At 44.5% G+C, this 24413-nt stretch overlaps 1 long non-coding RNA gene across 1 annotated transcript in view; it reads right to left on the bottom strand.

Annotated features, from left to right (window-relative positions):
- LOC139754468 (uncharacterized) overlaps positions 1-13715 on the bottom strand; it is a 118866-nt gene extending 105151 nt beyond the window's left edge. The window contains exons 1-2 of the long non-coding RNA XR_011713889.1: positions 13625-13715; positions 7633-7827 (exon numbers count right to left, since the gene is read on the bottom strand). This is a non-coding gene — a long non-coding RNA (uncharacterized lncRNA). The remainder of the gene's footprint in view (positions 1-7632; positions 7828-13624) is intronic.
- Positions 13716-24413: the final 10698 nt, after the last annotated feature.

Here is a 24413-nt window from a genome sequence, read left to right as displayed (position 1 = left end):
GGAAGGTATTAAGAATATATGGTGTGGGAGGCAAGTTGTTAGAAGCAGTGAAAAGTTTTTATCGAGGATGTAAGGCATGTGTACGTGTAGGAAGAGAGGAAAGTGATTGGTTCTCAGTGAATGTAGCTTTGCGGCAGGGTTGTGTGATGTCTCCATGGTTGTTTAATTTGTTTATGGATGGGGTTGTTAGGGAGGTGAATGCAAGAATTTTGGAAAGAGGGGCAAGTATGAAGTCTGTTGGGGATGAGAGAGCTTGGGAAGTGAGTCAGTTGTTGTTCGCTGATGATACAGCGCTGGTGGCTGATTCATGTGAGAAACTGCAGAAGCTGGTGACTGAGTTTGGTAAAGTGTGTGAAAGAAGAAAGTTAAAAGTAAATGTGAATAGAGCAAGGTTATTAGGTACAGTAGGGTTGAGGGTCAAGTCAATTGGGAGGTAAGTTTGAATGGAGAAAAACTGGAGGAAGTAAAGTGTTTTAGATATCTGGGAGTGGATCTGGCAGCGGATGGAACCATGGAAGCGGAAGTGGATCATAGGATGGGGGAGGGGGCGAAAATTCTGGGAGCCTTGAAGAATGCGTGGAAGTCGAGAACATTATCTCGGAAAGCAAAAATGGGTATGTTTGAAGGAATAGTGGTTCCAACAATGTTGTATGGTTGCGAGGCGTGGGCTATGGATAAAGTTGTGCGCAGGAGGATGGATGTGCTGGAAATGAGATGTTTGAGGACAATGTGTGGTGTGAGGAGGTTTGATCGAGTAAGTAACGTAAGGGTAAGAGAGATGTGTGGAAATAAAAAGAGCGTGGTTGAGAGAGCAGAAGAGGGTGTTTTGAAATGGTTTGGGCACACAGAGAGAATGAGTGAGGAAAGATTGACCAAGAGGATATATGTGTCGAATTTGGAGGGAACGAGGAGAAGTGGGAGACCAAATTGGAGGTGGAAAGATGGAGTGAAAAAGATTTTGTGTGATCGGGGCCTGAACATGCAGGAGGGTGAAAGGAGGGCAAGGAATATAGTGAATTGGATCGATGTGGTATACCGGGGTTGACGTGCTGTCAGTGGATTGAATCAGGGCATGTGAAGCGTCTGGGGTAAACCATGGAAAGCTGTGTAGGTATGTATATTTGCGTGTGTGGACGTATGTATATACATGTGTATGGGGGGGGTTGGGCCATTTGTTTCGTCTGTTTCCTTAGGCTACCTCGCAAACGCGGGAGACAGCGACAAAGCAAAATATATATATATATATATATATATATATATATATATATATATATATATATATATATATATATTCATGACAGTGAATGTAGGTTTGCGGCAGGGGTGTGTGATGTCTCCATGGTTGTTTAATTTGTTTATGGATGGGGTTGTTAGGGAGGTAAATGCAAGAGTTTTGGAAAGAGGGGCAAGTATGAAGTCTGTTGGGGATGAGAGAGCTTGGGAAGTGAGTCAGTTGTTGTTCGCTGATGATACAGCGCTGGTGGCTGATTCATGTGAGAAACTGCAGAAGCTGGTGACTGAGTTTGGTAAAGTGTGTGGAAGAAGAAAGTTAAGAGTAAATGTGAATAAGAGCAAGATTATTAGGTACAGTAGGGTTGAGGGTCAAGTCAATTGGGAGGTAAGTTTGAATGGAGAAAAACTGGAGGAAGTAAAGTGTTTTAGATATCTGGGAGTGGATCTGGCAGCGGATGGAACCATGGAAGCGGAAGTGGATCATAGGGTGGGGGAGGGGGCGAAAATTCTGGGGGCCTTGAAGAATGTGTGGAAGTCGAGAACATTATCTCGGAAAGCAAAAATGGGTATGTTTGAAGGAATAGTGGTTCCAACAATGTTGTATGGTTGCGAGGCGTGGGCTATGGATAGAGTTGTGCGCAGGAGGATGGATGTGCTGGAAATGAGATGCTACATGCTACATACAAATCCATTTGTTTATATATATATATATATATATATATATATATATATATATATATATATATATATATATATATATATATATATATATATATATTTTATATTTTTTTTTATTATACTTTGTCGCTGTCTCCCGCGTTTGCGAGGTAGCGCAAGGAAACAGACGAAAGAAATGGCCCCCCCCCCCCCATACACATGTATATACATACGTCCACACACGCAAATATACATACCTACACAGCTTTCCATGGTTTACCCCAGACGCTTCACATGCCCTGCTTCAATCCACTGACAGCACGTCAACCCCGGTATACCACATCGTTCCAATTCACTCTATTCCTTGCCCTCCTTTCACCCTCCTGCATGTTCAGGCCCCGATCACACAAAATCTTTTTCACTCCATCTTTCCACCTCCAATTTGGTCTCCCTCTTCTCCTCGTTCCCTCCACCTCCGACACATATATCCTCTTGGTCAATCTTTCCTCACTCATCCTCTCCATGTGCCCAAACCACTTCAAAACACCCTCTTCTGCTCTCTCAACCACGCTCTTTTTATTTCCACACATCTCTCTTACCCTTACGTTACTCACTCGATCAAACCACCTCACACCACACATTGTCCTCAAACATCTCATTTCCAGCACATCCATCCTCCTGCGCACAACTTTATCCATAGCCCACGCCTCGCAACCATACAACATTGTTGGAACCACTATTCCTTCAAACATACCCATTTTTGCTTTCCGAGATAATGTTCTCGACTTCCACACATTCTTCAAGGCCCCCAGGATTTTCGCCCCCTCCCCCACCCTATGATCCACTTCCGCTTCCATGGTTCCATCCGCTGCCAGATCCACTCCCAGATATCTAAAACACTTCACTTCCTCCAGTTTTTCTCCATTCAAACTCACCTCCCAATTGACTTGACCCTCAACCCTACTGTACCTAATATATATATATATATATATATATATATATATATATATATATATATATATATATATATATATATATATATATCGTTAATGGGATGGCCTTCATTAAAGCCTCAGCTGCCCGTGTCGTCTCAGCCAATATAAAAAAATATCGTTTAACATCATCCTGAGAATCGTTCATTAAGCGGCGGTCCTCTAAATGGCTTACCATTTCCTCCGGAATGATGCTTTTTCTTAAATTTACCAACTATGGACGTTAAGCTAATTGGACGATAATTTCCAGACAGTGATCTAATACCATTTTTTTTCCAATATGGTTGTTACACATGCAAATTTCCATCCTTTGGAACTTTCCTCGTAGTAAGTGACTTATTAAAAAAAAATCGAGGGCGTAATTATTTAATTTTTTCACCTCTTTCAACGGTTTTCGGATAAAACCTATCTGACCTTTCTATTTAGTGCTGATAATATATATAAATATATATATATATATAAATATATATATATATATATATATATATCACATACAAACCTCCAACAGCAAGGATCGAACCTGGGACCCCTGGGCGAGAGGCAGGCATGTAACCGCTAGGCTATGGGACTGTATGCCTCCCTCTCGCTCAGGGGTCCCAGGTTCGATCCTGGCTGTTGGAGGTTTGTATGTTCTATGAAGGTGCGCGCTCATATACACTTTATTCGTATATATATATATATATATATATATATATATATATATATATATATATATATATATATATATATCTTACGTCAATATGTTGCAGAACGTTTTCCTCTCTCAACAATGAAACACGATCTGGGGCATGAGCTGTGTGTTCCACTGTAAACACAGATACATGTAACAATTCCAAATCTTTACCGTGGCTTCTCTGCCCTGAACCAGGTCACCACTGTCCGTAATCAATGAACTATTTACGTGGGTAATGACTCTCTTACTTCAGATATTACCATAAAACTCCTCAGGATTTCTCTTGTTATTTTCAGCCATACATACTTTACCCTGACGTTTACTTTGACTAATTTTCTCGACGTATATTTACGTAATTTATCTTACGTTGGTAATTGGTCTCTCTGAGTTTCTTATGTGCTACTTTCTTAGACACCAGGCACGGCACCTCTTAATGTCACCGCTCCGCCCTGAGTTACAGGAGAAGGGAAACTGCGAAGATACACGAGGAGGAGGAGGAGGAGGAGGGGTTGAGGAGAGAGGGTATGAGAGTAAGGACATGAACAGCTTCATCTGAAGAGTGTTGAGGTGACCAGTGAGAGGCACAACACACCCGAACCCACCACCTTCAGCGTCCCTCCTGCTAACCTTCCCCCTGATGCTGGAGTGTGAGGCTGCAGTCCACCTCACAATCACCATCAACGTTTACTCGTAACAGCCCAGCGCGCAACCCCGACCACGTTCGCTCAGTGATGACGTAAGAGGAAAGGTATGGAAACTATACGATTAAGCAGATACGTCTGGGTCCTAGAAATAATTTACGTCATCGTTTGAAGATCTGAAACAGTGATAAATAAAAGAACTTGTTACGATCTCTCAACGTTATCTCGTTCCTACCGCTTTCCAAGACGTCACAGAAGAGGAAATACGGGACGCAAGATGGTGCTGGTAGCTCTTGCGTTTTTTGCTCAAGCATCTTCTGTATACTTCCTCGCGTCTGTATACGACGTATCAACATGCGCTTCCCTCCCTAGTTGTATGGTGCCCCGACCAGTCCTCTGCTCCCCATACACACAACTCTTACAACACCACAGGAAACACGTGATCCAAACTGAAACTTACAACACCACAGGAAACACGTGGTCCAAACTGAAACTTACAACACCACAGGAAACACGTGGTCCAAACTGAAACTTACAACACCACAGGAAACACGTGGTCCAAACTGAAACTTACAACACCACAGGAAACAGGTGGTTCAAATTGAAATTTACAACACCACAGGAAACACGAGGTCCAAACTGGAACTTACAACACCGCAGGAAACACGTGGTTCAAACTGAAACTTACAACACCACAGGAAACAGATGGTCCAAACTGAAACTTACAACACCAGAGGAAACACGTGATCCAAACTGGAACTTACAATGAACAGGAAACAGGTGGTCCAAACTGAAACTTACAACACCACAGGAAGCAGATGGTCCAAACTGAAACTTAAAACACCATAGGAAACAAGTGGTCCAAACTGAAACGTACAGCACCACAAGAAACAGATGGTCCAAACTGAAGCTTATAACACCACAGGAAACACGTGATCCAAACTGAAACTTACAACACCACAGGAAATACGTGATCCTAACTGAAACTCACGAGGAAACTTGACCCCTTGAGCATAACGAATGACCCTTGAACATGATGATACGACCTTCGGGTATGATGGCCTAACCTTTGAAGTGACCTGAAATGATGAGGTCATCGTACCGTTCTTGCTCGAGGGTCGTAGCCTTCTTGTTCGAGGGTCGTGCCGTTCGCTGTCGTAAAGTACTTTAAGGTTGGTAAGATTTCTGTTTTCGTTTGTACCAAGACTTGCGCGAAATCTAAACGAAATCATCGTCGAAATATTTATGAAAAAAAAAAAAAAATTCAAAAAACATACACTGGTTTTCATACATGTCTTCAGAATTCCTCAACTGCAGTGGGGAAGTGAGAGGGAGATGGAGTGAGTATTTTGAAGGTTCGTTGAATGTGGTGATGACAGAGTGGCAGATATAGGGTGTTTTGGTCGAGGTGGTGGTGTGCGAAGTGAGAGGGTCAGGGAGAATGGTTTGGTAAACAGAGAAGAGGTAGTGAAAGGTTTGCGGAAGATGAAAGCCGGCAAGGCGGCAGGTTAGGATGGTATTGCTGTGGAATTTATTAAAAAAAGGGGGTGACTGTGTTGTTGACTGCTTGGTGAGGATACTCAATGTATGTATGGTTCATGGTGAGGTGCCTGAAGACTGGCGGAATGCATGCATAGTGCCACTGTACAAAGGCAAAGGGGATAAGAGTGAGTGCTCAAATTACAAAGGTATAAGTTTGTTGAGCATTCCAGGGAATTATATGGGAGGGTATTGATTGAGAGGGTGAAGGCATATACAGAGTATCAGATTGGGGGAAGAGTAGTGTGGTTTCAAAAGTAGTAGAGGATGTGTGGGTCAGGTGTCTGCTTTGAAGAATGTATGCGAGAAATACTTAGAATAACAAATGGATTTGTATGCAGCATTTATGGATCTGGAGAAGGCATATGATATATATGAGTTGATAGAGATGCTCTGTGGAAGGTATTAAGAATATATGGTGTGGGAGGTAAGTTGCTAGAAGCAGTGAAAAGTTTTTATCGAGGATGTAAGGCATGTGTACGAGTAGGAAGAGAGGAAAGTGATTGGTTCCCAGTGAATGTCGGTTTGCGGGAGAGGTGCGTGATGTCTCCATAGTAATATAATTTGTTTATGGATGGGGTTGTTAGGGATATGAATGCAAGAGTTTTGGAGAGAGAGGCAAGTATGCAGTCTGTTGTGGATGAGAGGGCTAAGGAAGCATCCAGATAATCCCCCACAGACGTTACAAAACTTACACCACACACCTGTACACACCTCATTCTTCTCCTCCCATTTTTAACTATCCCCTCCCCTATCCCACCTCTTCTTCCCCTCCTCTATCCACCCTCGTAAAACAAAGACAGTTAGCTGTTTGAGGCAGCAATCCGCAGGCCTGCGTAACCACCACCATATCCAGCCAGCGATATCCATTTTTTACAAATTTTATTCACAACTGGCGTTTTTTTTTTTCTTCCGCATATTCATAAGTTTCACCATCAGTTTTATAAATATTCCATCTATATTGACAGCATCAGACCAATATGTTATAATATCTTGCGGAAACCAGTATAGGTGATGGTTAATGATTTCACAGGTATAAACGATTATATACATATATACATAAACGATTATACACATATTACACATATATACATAAACGATAATACACATTTATACATAAACGATAATACACATCTATACATAAACGATTATACACATACATACATACATAAACAATTATACACATACATACATAAACGATTATACATATATACATAAACGATTATGCATATATACATAATGGAAGAAGTGTATATCAGAAGTGGCTCGCTCCTACATAAATCTACTGACCTTCAGGGCATGACGGTAAGACCCTTGAGCATCCAGCGATGTGACCCCTGAGTTAGGTCAAAGGTCGGAACATCGTACCCAAGGGTCGTTGACATCATGCTGGGGTGTCGTATGGTCGTGCTGAACGATCGTGTTCAAGACTCGTAGCTTCGTGTTCAAGGGTCGGTCAGTCGTGCTAAAAGTCGCAACGTCATGCTCAAGGGTCGAACAGCCACATGGTACACGTACTTTGTAAGGTACATGTACCGTTGGTACCCTCTGTACTACATGGTACCTTGTGAGGTACTGTTATGAGGACTCTCTCTTACCGTTATGAGGACTCTCTCTTGCTGTTATGAGGACTCTGTCTTACCGTTATTAGGACTCTTACTGGTATGAGGTCTCCTCCTCTTCCCGTTATAAAGTCTCTCTCTCTCTCTCTCTCTCTCTCTCTCTCTCTCTCTCTCTCTCTCTCTCTCTCTCTCTCCCTCCCTCTCTCTCTCTCTCTCTCTCTCTCTCTCCCTCTCTCTCTCTCTCTCTCTCTCTCTCCCTCCCTCTCTCTCTCTCTCTCTCTCTCTCTCTCTCTCTCTCTCTCTCTCTCTCTCTCTCTCTCTTCCTTCCTACTTACCTCTCCGTCTCTGGCAGGCCACAGGGTGAGCAAGGTTCATTACCCAGGAATGTCAGCATACCTCCACACACACACACACACACTCTTGCTGGCGAAGAATTATGGCCTGTAGGAGGAGAGGCGGCGGGAGGAGGACGACTCGCGGGATGAAGGCCTGAGGGCCTGGAGGCCAGCCAGGCTGCCCGGGACCTCACTCTGTCAACAAACACCATAATACATTCTTCTTCTGCTTCATTATCGTGTGCTACATCCTGTGTTACATGCGTTACATCCTGTGTTACATGTAAGTGTTACATCCTGTGTTACATGTGTTACATCTTGTTACATCGTGTGTTACATGTGTTACATCGTGTGTTACATGTTACATCTTGTGTTACATGTATTACATCGTGTGTTACATGTTACATGTGTTACATCGTTACATCGTGTGTTACTTGTGTTACTCGTGTTACATATGTTACATTGTGTGTTACATGTTACATCGTGTGTTACATGGTGTTACATGTGTCACATTGTGTGTTACATGTGTTACATCGTGTGTTACATGTGTTACATCGTGTTACATGTGTTACATTGTGTGTTACGTGTTACATCGTGTGTTACGTGTTACATCGTTATATCGTGTGTTACATCATGTTACATGTCACATTGTGTGTTACATGTGTTACATCGTGTGTTACATGTGTTACATCGTGTGTTACATGTGTTACATCTTGTGTTACATGTGTTACATCGTGTTTTACATGTGTTACATCGTGTTACATGTGTCACATTATGTGTTATGTGTTACATCGTGTGTTACATGTGTTACATTGTGTTACATGTGTTACATCGTGTTACATGTATTACATCGTGTAACATGTGTTACATTGTGTTACATGCGTTACATCGTGTTACATATGTTACATCGTGTGTTACATGTGAGTGTTCTTGTCGTTGTGTTGCAACGTATGAGTGGTCGTGTATGTAATGTATCTACACATATATGTATGATCTGCCAAATTTCACGGGATGTAGGGAGGGAGTTCGACACTCGTGGGGCTCCACATCTGTAATGTCTCAGGGATCTCCAGACGTCGTCACAACCACAGCCGAGACTAGAGAGCACCAAGCCTGACACGTGATGTACGTATGTGTGTGTATCAGCGTGAGTCCCCCTCCTCCAGCCGTGCTGGGTGCACACCGTACAGCAGCAGGAACAGCTTATTAAGCAAGGTGTAGCGGAAGGTTGAGGCAGGTGTGGGACGCTCGCCTTGCTGAGGTTTGCGTGGCCACAGTGCTTAATTGGCAACGTTCTATATCCACCTGTGGCACTGACCCTGGTGTCAGCGGTGGACACACACCACCTGGGAACACATGACACCCCCGACCACCTGTGGCACTGAGCCTGGTGTCAGTGGTGGACACACACCACCTGGGAACACATGACACTCCCGACCACCTGTGGCACTGAGCCTGGTGTCAGCGGTGGACACACACCAGCTGGGAACACAAGACACCCCCGACCACCTGTGGCACTGACCCTGGTGTCAGCGGTGGACACACACCAGCTGGGAACACAAGACACCCCCGACCACCTGTGGCACCTCGGACACTGAACAAGTCCACTTCAATGGCCCTGTGAGAGGCGGACAGCTTCGCTACATTATCGGTCGGCCAACTAGCAAGAAGTATAAGTTACGTGATAAACATTTCAATAGATGATATATTTTGTGATATTAAAAAGCATCACAATAAAGGACAACGTATACATTTCGTCACAAGAGGTTCCGCTTAAGAGAGTACTACATTCAAATATTAGATTTCAAGTACAATTTTTCACTTATTGTTCTTTGAAAATAAAACAAATGTTTCCGTTAAAATGCTGACGAATCTGTTTTTATTTCTTGATATTCATTTGTACGGTAACTTGTGTACGTATATCCTGGCCTTACCTAAATTTATATTAACCTTTTCTGGATATCTTAAGAATCGTGATACATCGACAGACTATTCATGTAGTATAGACAGAATCTTTTGGTCTGCCTCCTGAACCTCTCTCTAAGTTACAGCTATGGTCTGATAAAGTCTTGGAGGCTATGGAATAAGCAAAGTGCCCCCAAATGCCTTTTGCTGGGTAAAGCGATGAGATACAGTGTATGGAGGAAATACTTAAGAAGACGACCTACTTAGTGATCACTTCGCCACCCTAGCTGATACAGACGTCTGTTTCCTCCTTCCACTGACTTCACCTTTTCTAAGACAACACCAAAGCTGACTGGTGGATAAGTTAAGCAAGCATCGACGCCTCGCCAAAGTATTCACCAACAGAGCTCCTATCTCTGTTGTCTTGACCCATAGTACCAAACACAGAAAGACTTGCGATGCTTCACCACTGAAGCACAATGGATGAACCTAATCACCTCATCCAGGTATACATGAAGCACCTGACTGACAACACCTATTGTGTACTCTGAATGAAACACAAAACTGTGGCTAGAATGAAAGCCATCAAGGGATCTTATAACCTCACCAATCTTGGAGCAATACAGAGAAGCCAAGGGCAAGCCATCTCGTCCTCCAGCCCACCGCGATCCTGCGGGCAAGTCTACTGGGATAATCCCAAAGTTGCACCTCACAAGACAAGACCATACAAGAGCACCGAGCAGCCTCCCCATCCCATGGACCACGAGGCCTAGAAGCTGTCCCTCCTATACTCTGATGACACCTGGTGTCCCCACACACTAGAACTTACCGTCGTTGGGAAATCCAGCAGTGATCCCTCATCTGAGAAGACCATGATGTAACGGAATGAAGGCCTCCATGGCAGCTGTGACCCACTAGGAGGTGTAAATGCCTCATGAGGTAAGGGTCAACGTCTCACGTCCTGGATATTGCTGGTACTAGGCTCATAACCAAACCCGAAAACCAGATCAGCAACTTTTAACCAGCATCTCTTCTTTCATGTTCCGGAGAGAGCAGAAGAGACCACTCTCAACAGGACTGGCGTGGTACAATCGGCCTCATACTTTACAAGGTACTTGGCTTTCGCGTCCGCCCTGACGTTCATACCCAGAGTTACAACCTCACACCCCCATGATGACACCTCTATCCCTATCGTGAGCTTAACTCTGCTACATCTTCCTCCTAACAAAGAAATTACAGATACTCGCCAATGTCTTCCAATGTTGTTCCTTCCTCGAAAAATCCCTTAAACCCCGACACATCACATCGATGGTTGTGGCTCCCAACAGACCTCTCCTAAGGCCTCTGCCGTACTCTCCCTCCCTAGAGGGAAGACATTTTCCACAATCAACAACGTCTCTATAATGCTGACGAAATTAACAGCTGTACGAAACGCCCTGATCCACACCCTCGCCACGCAACGAGAACCCCATAACCACGCCCTCACCAGCTGTACGAAAGGGCCTCAGCCACGCCCTCACCAGCTGCACGAGAGGCCCTCAGCCATGCCCACACCAACCACGAGTAACATGGAGTAATACACACGGACGCTACAAATACCAACGAGACACCTGTCAAGTGCATTCTGGTAGATGACATCAACCTGTTAACACCTGTACAACCACACCTGCAGACTTTCCCTGACGGAAGAGAGAGAGAGAGAGAGATAACTACCACCAGGTTCTCACGTCACGCTGGGATCAAGAGGAATTCTTTTACATATTTGGGAAAAATCCATCGGAAAACCAACTCCCGATGTAAGCAGACAGCAGAGTGGTCAGCCACACCACCTCACACAACATAACCCTGAGGTATACCAGTGGCTGCGCCGTCGTGACGACTTCCTCCTTCCACCGAGGTGCAACTGCGCACTTCTCTGCGGACGTCTCCGAGGACGGTGCCAGTACGGAGGACCTGCACCTCCCCGCAGGTGTCGACGAGGATGATCATACGCTACGGCGGCCGCCTAACCTTGTCCCAGCTGTGGTATATCGTTGACGTCACTGTCAACAAAACCAGGGACGCACCTCCAGCGGTACATATTCCCAGTCAATAAGGGACCATCAACATGGCCAGTACTGACTCCCGCAACTGCTGTGAAAACATTCACGTCTCAAGATGAAATCTGTAACTTTGAGGATCTTTAATACTTTCTGATAAGACGTTAATACATCGAAAGTGTTATTTTTCACTCACATGATACCCACATGTACGAATAAATAACAGTGTAGAGCACGGGTAATCTACTGTCCAGAATGGGATTTTTCTACAAGTTAACAATCACGAAAAACAGAACCTCTGATAATGATAGTAATGGAAGAAAACTTGATAATTTTTGCTCCGAAACGATAATCAATTCTATTTCTATTGTGTCTAATTTCATCTGACTGTATATAGTGCAACCGGGCTATATATCGTAAGGTGGGTCTGTATATCGTAGGGTTGGGCTATATATCGCGGGGTGGGGTAACATATCGCGAGGTGGGGTAATACATCGCGGGGTGGGGCAATATATCGCGAGGTGGGGTAATACATCGCGGGGTGGGGTAATACATCGCGGGGTGGGGTAATACATCGCGGGATGGGGTAATACATCGCGGGGTGGGGTAAACATCGCGGGATGGGGTAATACATTGCGGGGTGGGGCAATATACCGCGGGGTGGGGCAATGTATATCGTAAAGTGAGGCTAACTTCTTTCCATGATCATTCTTCAGATTCCACTTTTCAACACAATTCGGTACAAGTAACTTTCCTGAGTCAAGACACTGGACCACTACGAATGCTGCCTTACAGTTCGTCAGCTGATCTAGAGACATTGCACTGTCCTTGAGAAGTCTATGTAAATCTCATCCACAGAGTCGAAAAGTTCATCCAAACAAAACACAAATTTCTACATACTCAACGTAACTTTGATCTTCGCTTGTCTGGAGCTTACGTCTACATGACCCACACAAACTACCCTAAAACTTCAGAATTTGTTCAGCTCACGACGACGGGCAGAGAAGCTGAACTTTCTCTGCCTTCAGAATTATACTTCGACATCATCTCGGCCACTCTAAACCTATGGCTGCTTTCTCAAACACTTTGACTAATTTAAATCCTCGTGCCTCACAAGCAGGCAAGACCGAACACTCAGTGCTGCATCAAGCTTTGTGTCAGCATCATCAGACACAATGTGTTTCAGCTTCATGTTGTCTTGAAACTGATCACTTCCCTATATCCGGTTTCTTCCTCGCCTCATATATTTTCCCCTTCAATTCCAAAGGTTTCTTTATGTTCTTTATGTATGCTTAAGCTCATTCCACCCGGTCATGAAATGAATATGGTGAGTCTCTCCCGAAAACCTATCAACACGTCAACAATCTAAGACTCCGTATTAACCGGTTCAGGAATTTTCATGGGCATCAGAAGCAACATCACTTAGACGAAAGACTTCACAAACTTCTGACCAATGAAATACATTTGTAATACCTGTCTCCCGTTTAAGATCGTAGTCTACAAGTCTTGGAACACGACTCGGAACACAAGTATTATGACTGAACCTGCACCGAACCCTCTTTCTCGATACCTGGAGGAAGCTTCGAGCAGGTACGTATCTTAGGAATTTCTCCGCGACCGTATCATCTTCAGCGTTGGTGCACGAGCAGCGTACAATGCCCGTACAAACGTGCGGCTAAAACTAACCGACAGGAACAGCAAGAAAACAGAAGAGAGACATTCTTCCGACGAACCTCCTCCTGTATCATGAGCCAGTATCATGGATGACGTCACACATGAACACAGCTCTGCAGATGTGGTAAACAAGCTCGTGCAGATCTCAATTACCTTAATAATTCATAACTCTCATAGCTATGACGTATTACCTTCATCCTAAACAGCCTATAAAGACTATAATGGACACCTCTACAACTCACACTTTTAAACTAAAACCAAATATGGAAATGACAGTAATGCAGTTCTCACTGGAAACAATAATCTTGTAAGTCATTACAGTCTACTTGCAACCCCAGACTACATGATAGTGCACCATATATACTCTAACTCACCAAAATGTGGAATTGTCTCACATATCTCCACCAGCAGCGGTACGGGTGACCAAACTCACAACAAAAACACACACACACTGCTCTCCTCTTTGAACGATCGTCCAATGAATATCTAGTTAAGAAGCTCCACTGTCACTTTATTTTCAAAGTGATCCCGAAATTCGACCACAGCGCCTTCTATTGCCGGGCTAGTTTGTTACTTGATGAGAGAACGAGGAGGGTAAACTTTAACTTTCTGAGCATTACAAGGTAATACAAAATATTTTAACCGTATCGCATAATAGCCATTACTGCCACTAGAAACCAATTGTGTTAATCTAAACAAAGCTCCTTTGCATAAGCATTTTAGTGATTAAAAGTCACTTTATATTTACGTTACATTTTTATTCAGCATTACACACACACACACACACACACCAGAATATTGCAAGAGAATATTAAACAACGCATGTGGCTTCTTTCTTTGACTGAATAATGGAGTTGGATCCTTGGTGCAATAAGGGTGAAATCAGGATTTCTAGATAATATGTAATAATGATGACAGAAATCATTAGTGTTACTTCATTACAGTTGTCAGTAAAATAATAAATTACAGTCATTCGTAGATTTTGCAGGTGTTAAAGATCACATTGTATGGTGCATTCATCTAAATACCGTGGCAGCTCCGTGTTATGAGTTAGGAAGGCAAGCTTATACAAACAACTAATTTACAATTATGCAAATTAAAAATACAACACGTAGCGTTGCCTAGTAAGAAAAAGTAAACAAAACTGACCATATGCTTACGTCATAGCCACGACGGTGGCGCCATCCCATCATCGCTCTTCCCAACTAAACTAATGCCAAACATCGCCTTTGAGGACCTTAAACATCCTATGATTCATACCTTCCTAACTCGGTATTCCTTGCTGGCGTTCTTGCCACCAACCAACCACCTCTGTTTATCCTCTTTATAGTAACTCAAGCAGAGCAACGTCCACCATCCGGGCTTCGTCATACTGCTGATTAATATGGTCACATCGATGCTTTTTAAAGGTCTACGTCCATGTAATATCATTGCCAGACATCCCCAGGGCCTGTTTTAAGGGCCTCTCACATTTCGAGTGCGTCACCTCACACAGGGGTAAGAGAATGATGCGACTCCTATGGAGCGAGATGATGATACTGACCCGCCCATGCTATCTTGTCGCTCACGATGCAACCACCTGCAGGCGGAGCACGGTAACACCTGCCCTTATATATATATATGAAAGTACATAAATAGCGAGTGCACAGAAGATGAAGGCAAAACCACAAGGACACGAAAAATATTGTCAAGCGCTCCCGTATATAACACCGTCAGTCTTGACGATGTCATATACGAAAGCACTCGACACTCTGCGAACTCCATAAGAAAATGACTATTTTCTATCCAAGATTCACGCTTCATACCACCCAAGTGCTCTGCCTAAGGACAGCTGTACATCTAATACATCAAATGAGACAAGTGGGAGAGAGTGACGCTGGTCTCGTCTCCATCATAACTATTCCTCGTCTCACAGTTTCCCCTGAATGAGTGAAGGTATTGCTCAGACATCACTGGCTGGATGTTGGTGATTAGGTCTTCGCTATGATTTCCTGGTCGTTCAAGACAGCATGGCGGGAGGCCCGTGTGGCTGGCGGTATTTGGCACATGGTATGTCTCTACGGTGGGGACTGCTGCAATGATGTCTATTCCTAATCAGAGAAAAGACAGAACAACAAAATCAAATGTTCGTAACACTTATAGCAGCGACTGCCGGTAATAGAGGCCGGGAAACAGGAGCATCCTCCGGGCCAGATGGACAAAAGCAGTGGAAGAGAGACATGGGACACAGATGAATGACAAAATGCTAAGTGAAACTGCGAAGTAATTCTCTCAGTTTCAGACAGAAGGTTCGGGGAAGTATATCGTTTATTAGATAGATGTTTAGATAAGGCATTAGTGTACTGAAGAATACAACATGTTGGCAAAAATGGAGATCATAGATCAAACCAGAGACACAGAGTGTGATGAATGAGCACAGCAGGTAGCAGCAAACGAGAAGGGTTGCACCAAACTAACATCAGTAAAGCACGAGGCAGATGAATGTAAGTTACTCATCTTATTCTTTATTGGAGAACGACCACATTCCGGTCACAAAAGAAATATTGAACAGCAGACTACTTGAGGGCTAAAGACATCCCAGCTGCAGTGTCTGAGATAGACAAACTGATAGACACAATCAAGAAATGTAATGCGAACGTCCAGTGCGGAGTTATGGAGGTAAAGCAGGCGAAGACGCCTACAAGCGAGGAGGAACTCCGTCAGGTATTAGTCAGCCGAGAAGATACACCGAGGGAAGAAACGCACGTAACTAATGCAGACGGAAGGCAAACACAAGAGACACCATCAGAAGCTGGGGAGCAGAGCAGCAGCCCGGCCAACACCTCAGGGGCGTCGGGAATGTTCACTGATGAGAATATAAGATTAAAAAGGTAAACAAATACATATGGAAAACAGTAAATGGAAAAAGGGGGCGGCGTTCAAAGACTGAACAAGGAAAAAGGCAAGCACAGTGTTGTTGGAGTAGTAGTGGAGACGAAGCTGACTAAAGAGATAAGGTCTGGCCTAATCTGTCCTTGGGGAAACATGACAGCAAGGAGGAAACGAGTAGAGAACGGAGGGAAGGAGCGACCCTCTCAGTAATGAACAGCCTTAAGTTTCAGGATGCTGGTAGTTGGACCACACAAACAGTTCCTAATGGGAGGAGTAACTGTGGGAGGGAGGTGCATAGGGATGATGATGATGATCTGCAAACCTCCACAGAACTGAGAGAACAGACACACAAACATAACAACGAAGGAGCAATCAGGATGATACATGAAGCAATGAATCACGAACTCCTCAGGTATGGTGAAAGTTCTGACAATGGAGGATTTCCATTACCAACGGATCGACTGAGGGAATTTAGACTCTCAGAGGGACAGAGGATCATGGAGACACAAGTTCTTAAGAGTATATACAAGAGTGTATATCAGAGGGGCTGAGACACCATCAACACTACATCTCATCTTCACATAGAGGGTAAAAAGGACGTTGAGTATTTCATATATGTTACAACAGCTGGAAAAAAATAATGAAATATGATCATAAATGTGAGTTTGATTATGAGGTAAATGAAGACATACAAATAACAAGAATGAAATCACATTGAAAGAAGAGACATAATCAGGGAAAATACACACAACTGAAGATATTTCTAAATCTTTTTGCGAACGTAATTTGGGAAAAGGTGTTCACAAGCTATGACATAGGCTGTTTTTGTGGAAGATTCAGAGCAATCTGCAGTGAAAGAATAGAAACATTGGTACGTCTAACTTCAAATACAGATGATATGCAAAAAAAAAAAAAGATTTGGTTCAATAAAAGATGTCAAAAACCGAAAGAGCCTAAGGTAATATGGAGGGGATATAGATGGCATTACAGTCAACCAGCATTTGAAAGGTAAAAGAAAGGAACGAGGGAATAGCAGAATTAAAAAAGAAGGAACATAGAAACTTTGAAGAAATATGGTGGACAAGGCAGGGGATAATCCAAACCTTTCCATAGACTCATCAGCAAGAAACTGTCAGTCAAAAGGCAACTAATCAGGGGAAGAGATTCAGGGTAAGGGGTTGTAGATACAGCTAGGAGCTGAATGAAAGGTTCAAAAGTGTCTTTACAATGGAAAACACTACTGCGTCAACACCAGTGCGAGGGTGTGAGAGGGGGCTTTGGAAAGCACTGAACAAACCATCAAAGGGATTTGATCCACAGAAGACTCACGGCCCTGATCGTGTTTCTCCCTTTATATTGAAGAACTGTGCAGTGAACACTTGACAGTTCACTTGAAAGGTTATTCGTGATGGTACTAGAGGAATATAAAGCTGCGCTGAACAAGAGACCAGTCTATCCGACCAAAGTGACCTGCAACATGCAGAAAAAAACAATGGAAATGGATAACTATTTGCAAAGCAGGAACTACCTAAGCGAGAGGCAATACGGATTCAAGGAAGGGATGTTATGATTAGGGTGAACTCCATCATAGACAGGAGACGAAGCTGGTTGGATTATGTGTATACAGATTACCAGAGAGTGTATGATACTGTCCCACATAGAAGGCTGGTATAGAGGCCGGATCTATAGGTAGCTACTAGGGGTAGACTCTTTAAAGGAGAGAACATTACTTTAGTGGAAGGGAACAAATGACTCAAGATGGAAGACACCTTTTGATATAGGTTCGGGTCACTGGCGTGCCGCAGGGCTCAATCCTTGGACCACTGCTCGTCTTGATCTACGTAAAGGACTTGCCAGAAGGACTGAACTCAAACTTGAATACGTTTGCAGATGATGCCGATGTTCGTGACCAAAGCATAGAGTGAAGAGAACCAAATCATCTTACAAGATGATCCAGTCAGAAAGAAGGCCTCGATACGAGTGTCATCTAACGGATACAACCTGCAGGAATCTGGGTCTAAGAGGAACATGAGAGACGACATTATACAGATCCTGTCTTCACAACGTCACTGTTTGGTCACCGTATTTAAAGAAGCAGAAAGAACTAATAGAGAGGGTTCAGAGGGGGGGGGGGGGCAACAAAGTCGAAATATGGGAAAGCAGTTACAGTGAGAGGTTTGGGGCCGTAAATTTGCCCATATTGGAAGAGAAAAGAGTAAGGAGTTAGTTGATTAAACATTTTAAGTCTTCAACCAGTTTGATGACGTCAGTCGTGAACATTTCTCGTAAAGATGCTCAGACAGAACAACCAGAGGCCATAACACGAAATTAAAGAAGACACTTGTAAGAAAAGATATAAAGACGTTTTATAATATAGGAAGAGTGGATGAATGAGGTAAAGTGAGTAATGAAACCGTGAGTGAGGAGAAGATACAGAAGATTGAAGTAATTAAATAGTAAAATACAAGAGATGGGGCGCCACGACTTTGGAACTCCCTCTATGCACCGTAAAAACTGGTAATTACACACACACACACACACACACACACACACACACACACACGGCTCGGGCTTGTGTGTGTGTGTGTGTGTGTGTGTGTGTGTGTGTGTGTGTGTGAAGGAAAGACACGGGACATATATACAGTATAAGGCAGGAGACTTATGCATGCCAACCTCATAAAAAAGGCCTTTCCTCTTCAGGTTCTGGCAACCATGACAGTGGTATGGAACCAGAGAGAGAGAGAGAGAGAGAGAGAGAGAGAGAGAGAGAGAGAGAGAGAGAGAGAGAGAGACGGATGGCTCTTTCCTCGCCCCTCTCAATTATGGCGAAGTTCCCGGATTCGCTCTTAGCAAAGAGTTGCAGTGGCCGGGGCTGAAATATTTTCCCGGGCTTATCTTATCTTGGCAATCCGTCTAACTTATTACATTTGGCCAGGCGAGGTCGGAGGTATCTTAACTACGTTGTTTTCCCCCTCTGACTGGCCTCATGCCTACCTTATTTGGATTTCAGTGGGTGCGTTCACATGGCACTTGTTTTTCAGCTTTCTGGGTGCGTTCAGATCACACTCATTCTTAGCGATCTGGGTGCGTTCATTAATTTATTTATTTATTTTGCTTTGTCGCTGTCTCCCGCGTTAGCGAGGTAGCGCAAGGAAACAGACGAAAGAAATGGCCCAACCCACCCCCATAAACATGTATATACATACATCTCCACACACACACACTATACATACCTATACATCTCAATGTACACATATATATACACACAGACATATACATATATACACATGTACATAATTCATACTGTCTGCCTTTATTTGTTCTCATCGCCACCTCGCCACACATGGAATAACAACCCCTTCCCCGTCATGTGTGCGAGGCATCGCAAGGAAAAACACCAAAGGCCCCATTCGTTCACACTCAGTCTCTTGCTGTCATGTAATAATGCACCGAAACTACAGCTCCCTTTCCACATCCAGGCCCCACACACTTGGCATGGTTTACCCCAGACGCTTCATATGCCCTGGTTCAATCCACTGACAGCACGTCGACCCCGGTATACCACATCGTTCCAATTCACTCTATTCCTTGCACGCCTTTCACCCTCCTGCATGTTCAGGCCCCGATCACTCAAAATCTTTTTCATTCCATCTTTCCACCTAAAATTTGGTCTCCCACTTCTCCTCGTTCCCTCCACCTCTGACACATATATCCTCTTGGTCAATCTTTCCCCACTCATTCTCTCCATGTGACCAAACCATTTGAAAACACCCTCTTCTGCTCTCTCAACCACACTCTTTTTATTTCCACACATCTCTCTCACCCTTACATTACTTACTCGATCAAACCACCTCACACCACATATTGTCCTCAAACATCTCATTTCCAGCACATCCACCCTCCTGCGCACAACTCTATCCATAGCCCACGCCTCACAACCATACAACATTGTTGGAACCACTATTCCTTCAAACATAGCCATTTTTGCTTTCCGAGATAATGTTTTCGACTTCTAAACATTCTTCAAGGCTCCCAGAATTTTCGCCCCCTCCCCCACCCTATGATTCACTTCCGCTTCCATGGTTCCATCCGCTGCCAGTTCCACTCCCAGATATCTAAAACACTTCACTTCCTCCAGCTTTTCTCCATTCAAACTTACCTCCCAGTTGACTTGACCCTCAACCCTACTGTACCTAATAACCTTGCTCTTATTCACATTTACTCTTAACTTTCTTCTTTCACACACTTTACCAAACTCAGTCACCAGCTTCTGCAGTTTCTTACATGAATCAGCCACCAGCGCTGTATCATCAGCGAACAACAACTGACTCACTTCCCAAGCTCTCTCATCCACAACAGACTGCATACTTGCCCCTCTTTCCAAAACTCTTGCATTCACCTCCCTAACAACCCCATCCATAAACAAATTAAACAACCATGGAGACATCACACACCCTGCCGCAAACCTACATTCACTGAGAAGCAATCACTTTCCTCTCTTCCTACACGTACACATGCCTTACATCCTCGATAAAAACTTTTCACTGCTTCTAACAACTTGCCTCCCACACCATATATTCTTAAAACCTTCCACAGAGCATCTCTATTAACTCTATCATATGCCTTCTCCAGATCCATAAATGCTACATACAATTCCATTTGTTTTTCTAAGTATTTCTCGCATACATTCTTCAAAGCAAACACCTGATCCACACATCCTGTACCACTTCTGAAACCACACTGCTCTTCCCCAATCTGATGCTCTGTACATGCCTTCACCCTCTCAATCAATACCCTCCCATATAATTTACCAGGAATACTCAACAAACTTATACCTCTGTAATTTGAGCACTCACTCTTATCCCCTTTGCCTTTGTACAATGGCACTATGCAAGCATTCCGCCAATCCTCAGGCACCTCACCACACATACATTAAATAACCTTACCAACCAGTCAACAATACAGTCACCCCCTTTTTTAATAAATTCCACTGCAATTCGATCCAAACCTGCTGCTTTGCCGGCTTTCATCTTCCGTAAAGCTTTTACTACCTCTTCTCTATTTACCAAATCATTTTCCCTAACCCTCTCACTTTGCACACCACCTCGACCAAACACATTCAACAAACCTTCAAAATACTCACTCCATCTCCTTCTCACATTACTACTACTTGTTATCACCTCCCCATTAGCCCCCTTCACTGAAGTTCCCATTTGCTCCCTTGTCTTACGCACTTTATTTACTTTATATCCGACTCATTTTTAGCGATCTGAGTGTGTTCAGATCAGACTCATTTCTATCCATCGGGGTGCGTTTACATGACTCGTTTTTGTCCGTCCGGGTGCGTTCAAATATGACTCGTTCTAATTCGTCCGGGTGCGTTCATATCTGACTCGTTCTAATCCGTCCGAGTGCGTTCAATATCTGACTCGTTCTAATCCGCTCGGGTGCGTTCATATCTGACTCGTTCTAATCCGTCAGGGTGCGTTCATACCTCACTTATTTTTTTCCTGTGTGGGTACGTTTCTCTCTAACTTACTTGAACGTTACTTTACCGCCTAGGTGCGTTTACACCAAACTTAGTTTCACGGCTAGGGGTGCGTTCATATAATTTTATCTTTACCCGTCTGGGTGCGTTCACATCACAGACATTTCGATTCGTTTTAAAAATGATTTTGTATCTGTCTGAGTGCGTCCCTCGCCAGCTGGTTTTCGCACTACCCTGTACACACCTTTGTTTCTCGCTAAATTTTTCTACTTTTGGTTTTCAATTAACGAACTATTTTGTTTTCCAGTTTTACACATCGACTTTCGTATTAATTCAGTTGACTATTTTTTTTTTCCACCCTTTACATTCTCTCTCGTTACTAGTTCCATTTTCTTTATTTTTAAGTAGATATCTTTTTCGTTCCTGAGCAATTAAATCACGGGTATTGAATCATTCTATCTATCTATCTATCTATCTATCTATCTATCTATCTATCTGTGTTAGGGGCTTTTTCAGCCAAGATTATTTCTGTTTCCTTTAGGAAGGCGAGGGAGCGGATCACATGGTACATACCCCGTAAGTACCCCCCAGCCTGTGATAGACAGACTCAGGAACCCGGAGCCCAGAGCCTGTGATAGACAGACTCAGGAACACGGAGCCCAGAGCCTGTGGTAGACAGACTCAGGAACACGGAGCCCAGAGCCTGTGGTAGACAGACTCAGGAACACGGAGCCCAGACCCTGTGTAAGACAGACTCAGGAACACGGAGCCCAGAGCCTGTGGTAGACAGACTCAGGAACACGGAGCCCAGGGCCTGTGGTAGACAGACTCAGGAACACGGTTCCCAGAGCCTGTGGTAGACAGACTCAGGACACAGAGCCCAGAGCCTGTGGTAGACAGACTCAGGAACACGGAGCCCAGAGCCTGAGGTAGACAGACTCAGGAACACGGAGCCTAGAGCCTGTGGTAGACAGACTCAGGAACACGGAGCCCAGGGCCTGTGATAGACAGACTCAGGAACACGGAGCCCAGAGCCTGAGGTAGACAGACTCAGGAACACGGATCCCAGAGCCTGTGGTAGACAGACTCAGGAACACGGAGCCTAGAGCCTGTGGTAGACAGACTTAGGACACAGAGCCCAGAGCCTGTGATAGACAGACTCAAGAACACGGAGCCCAGACCCTGTGGTAGACAGACTCAGAAGCACGGAGCCCAGAGCCTGTGATAGACAGACTCAGGAACACGGAACCAAGAACCTGTGATAGACAGACTCAGGAGCGCAGAGCCCAGACCCTGTGATAGACAGACTACTGAACACGGAGCCCAGACCCTGTGGTAGACAGACTCAGAAGCACGGAGCCCAAAACCTGTGGTAGACAGACTCAGGAACACGGAGCCCAGAGCCTATGATAGACAGACTCAGGAACACGGAGCCCAGAGCCTGTGGTAGACAGACTCAGGAACACAGAGCCCAGAGCCTGTGGTAGACAGACTCAGGAACACGGAGCCCAGAGCCTGTGATAGACAGACTCAGGAACACGGAGCCCAGACCCTGTGGTAGACAGACTCAGGAACACGGAGCCCAGAGCCTGTGATAAACACTCAGGAACACGGAGCCCAGAGCCTGTGATAAACACTCAGGAACACGGAGCCCAGAGCCTGTGATAGACAGACTCAGAAGCACGGAGCCCAGAGCCTGTGATAGATAGATTCAGGAGCACGGAGCCCAGAGCCTGTGATAAACACTCAGGAACACGGAGCCCAGAGCCTGTGGTAGACAGACTCAGGAACACGGAGCCCAGAACCTGTGATAGACAGAGTCAGGAACACGGTTCCCAGAGCCTGTGGTAGACAGACTCAGGAACACGGAGCCCAGAGCCTTCTGGTAGAGATCATGTGTGGGAGAGGCAAGGCGAGTGTCCTATGCCACTGAAGTGGCCACGCCATCTGACGCCAGCGGCAGATCTCCTGCATGACTGGCATATGACACCGCCAGGTGGCAAGTCGCTCCCGCTGGTGCTCCTCATCGCTATCCAGGAGCGATGGTAAACACTTGGGTCTACCTCAAGTATCTTTAGTGACAGTGGTGGATATGTGCTTTCCCTGTTGGCTGAGCTTGAGGTGTATGTGGCTGAATCGATGTATGTGGTTCGTGTCAAATGCTCCTTTAACATCACTGAACTCATTCAACCCATATAACATTTATTAGGTGGGTTCGGTTAATACGCCTTGAGAGGTCTTAGGGCAAGAAAAGCCTGGAGACCTTGTTTATGTTAATGTAATTCGAGGAAAGTAAGGCAGACATGAAGACGTCTTACTTCACTTTGGGATGGATTGTTTTAGTCTGATTACACTAGGAGAGACAGGAGTCCAGGAGAGACGGTAGACCAGGAGAGACGGTAGACCAAGAGAGACAGTAGACCAGGAGAGACGGTAGACCAGGAGAGACAGTAGACCAGAGAGACAGTAGACCAAGAGAGACAGTAGACCAGGAGAGACAGTAGACCAGGAAGAGACAGAGACATAGACAAGGAGGGACAGTAGACCAGGAGGGACAGAAGACCAGGAAGGACGTTAGACCTAGAGAGATAGTAGATCAGGGGAGACAGGAGAGACAGTAGACCAGGAGAGACAGGAGACCAGGAAAGACAGGAGACCAGGAGATAGTTGATCATGGAAGATAGATCAATAAAGACAGTAGACCAGGAGAGACAGTAGATGCGGACAGACAGCAGACCAAGAGAAGCAGTAGGCCAGGAGAGACAGTAGACCAAAAGAGACTGCACACCAGAGAGACAACGCAC

This window comes from Panulirus ornatus, chromosome 17 (genome assembly GCF_036320965.1).
Source record: "Panulirus ornatus isolate Po-2019 chromosome 17, ASM3632096v1, whole genome shotgun sequence".
Classification (NCBI taxonomy): domain Eukaryota; kingdom Metazoa; phylum Arthropoda; class Malacostraca; order Decapoda; family Palinuridae; genus Panulirus; species Panulirus ornatus.
The sequence above is the reverse complement of the archived record's forward strand: the minus strand, read 5'-3'. Positions and strand labels throughout refer to the sequence as shown.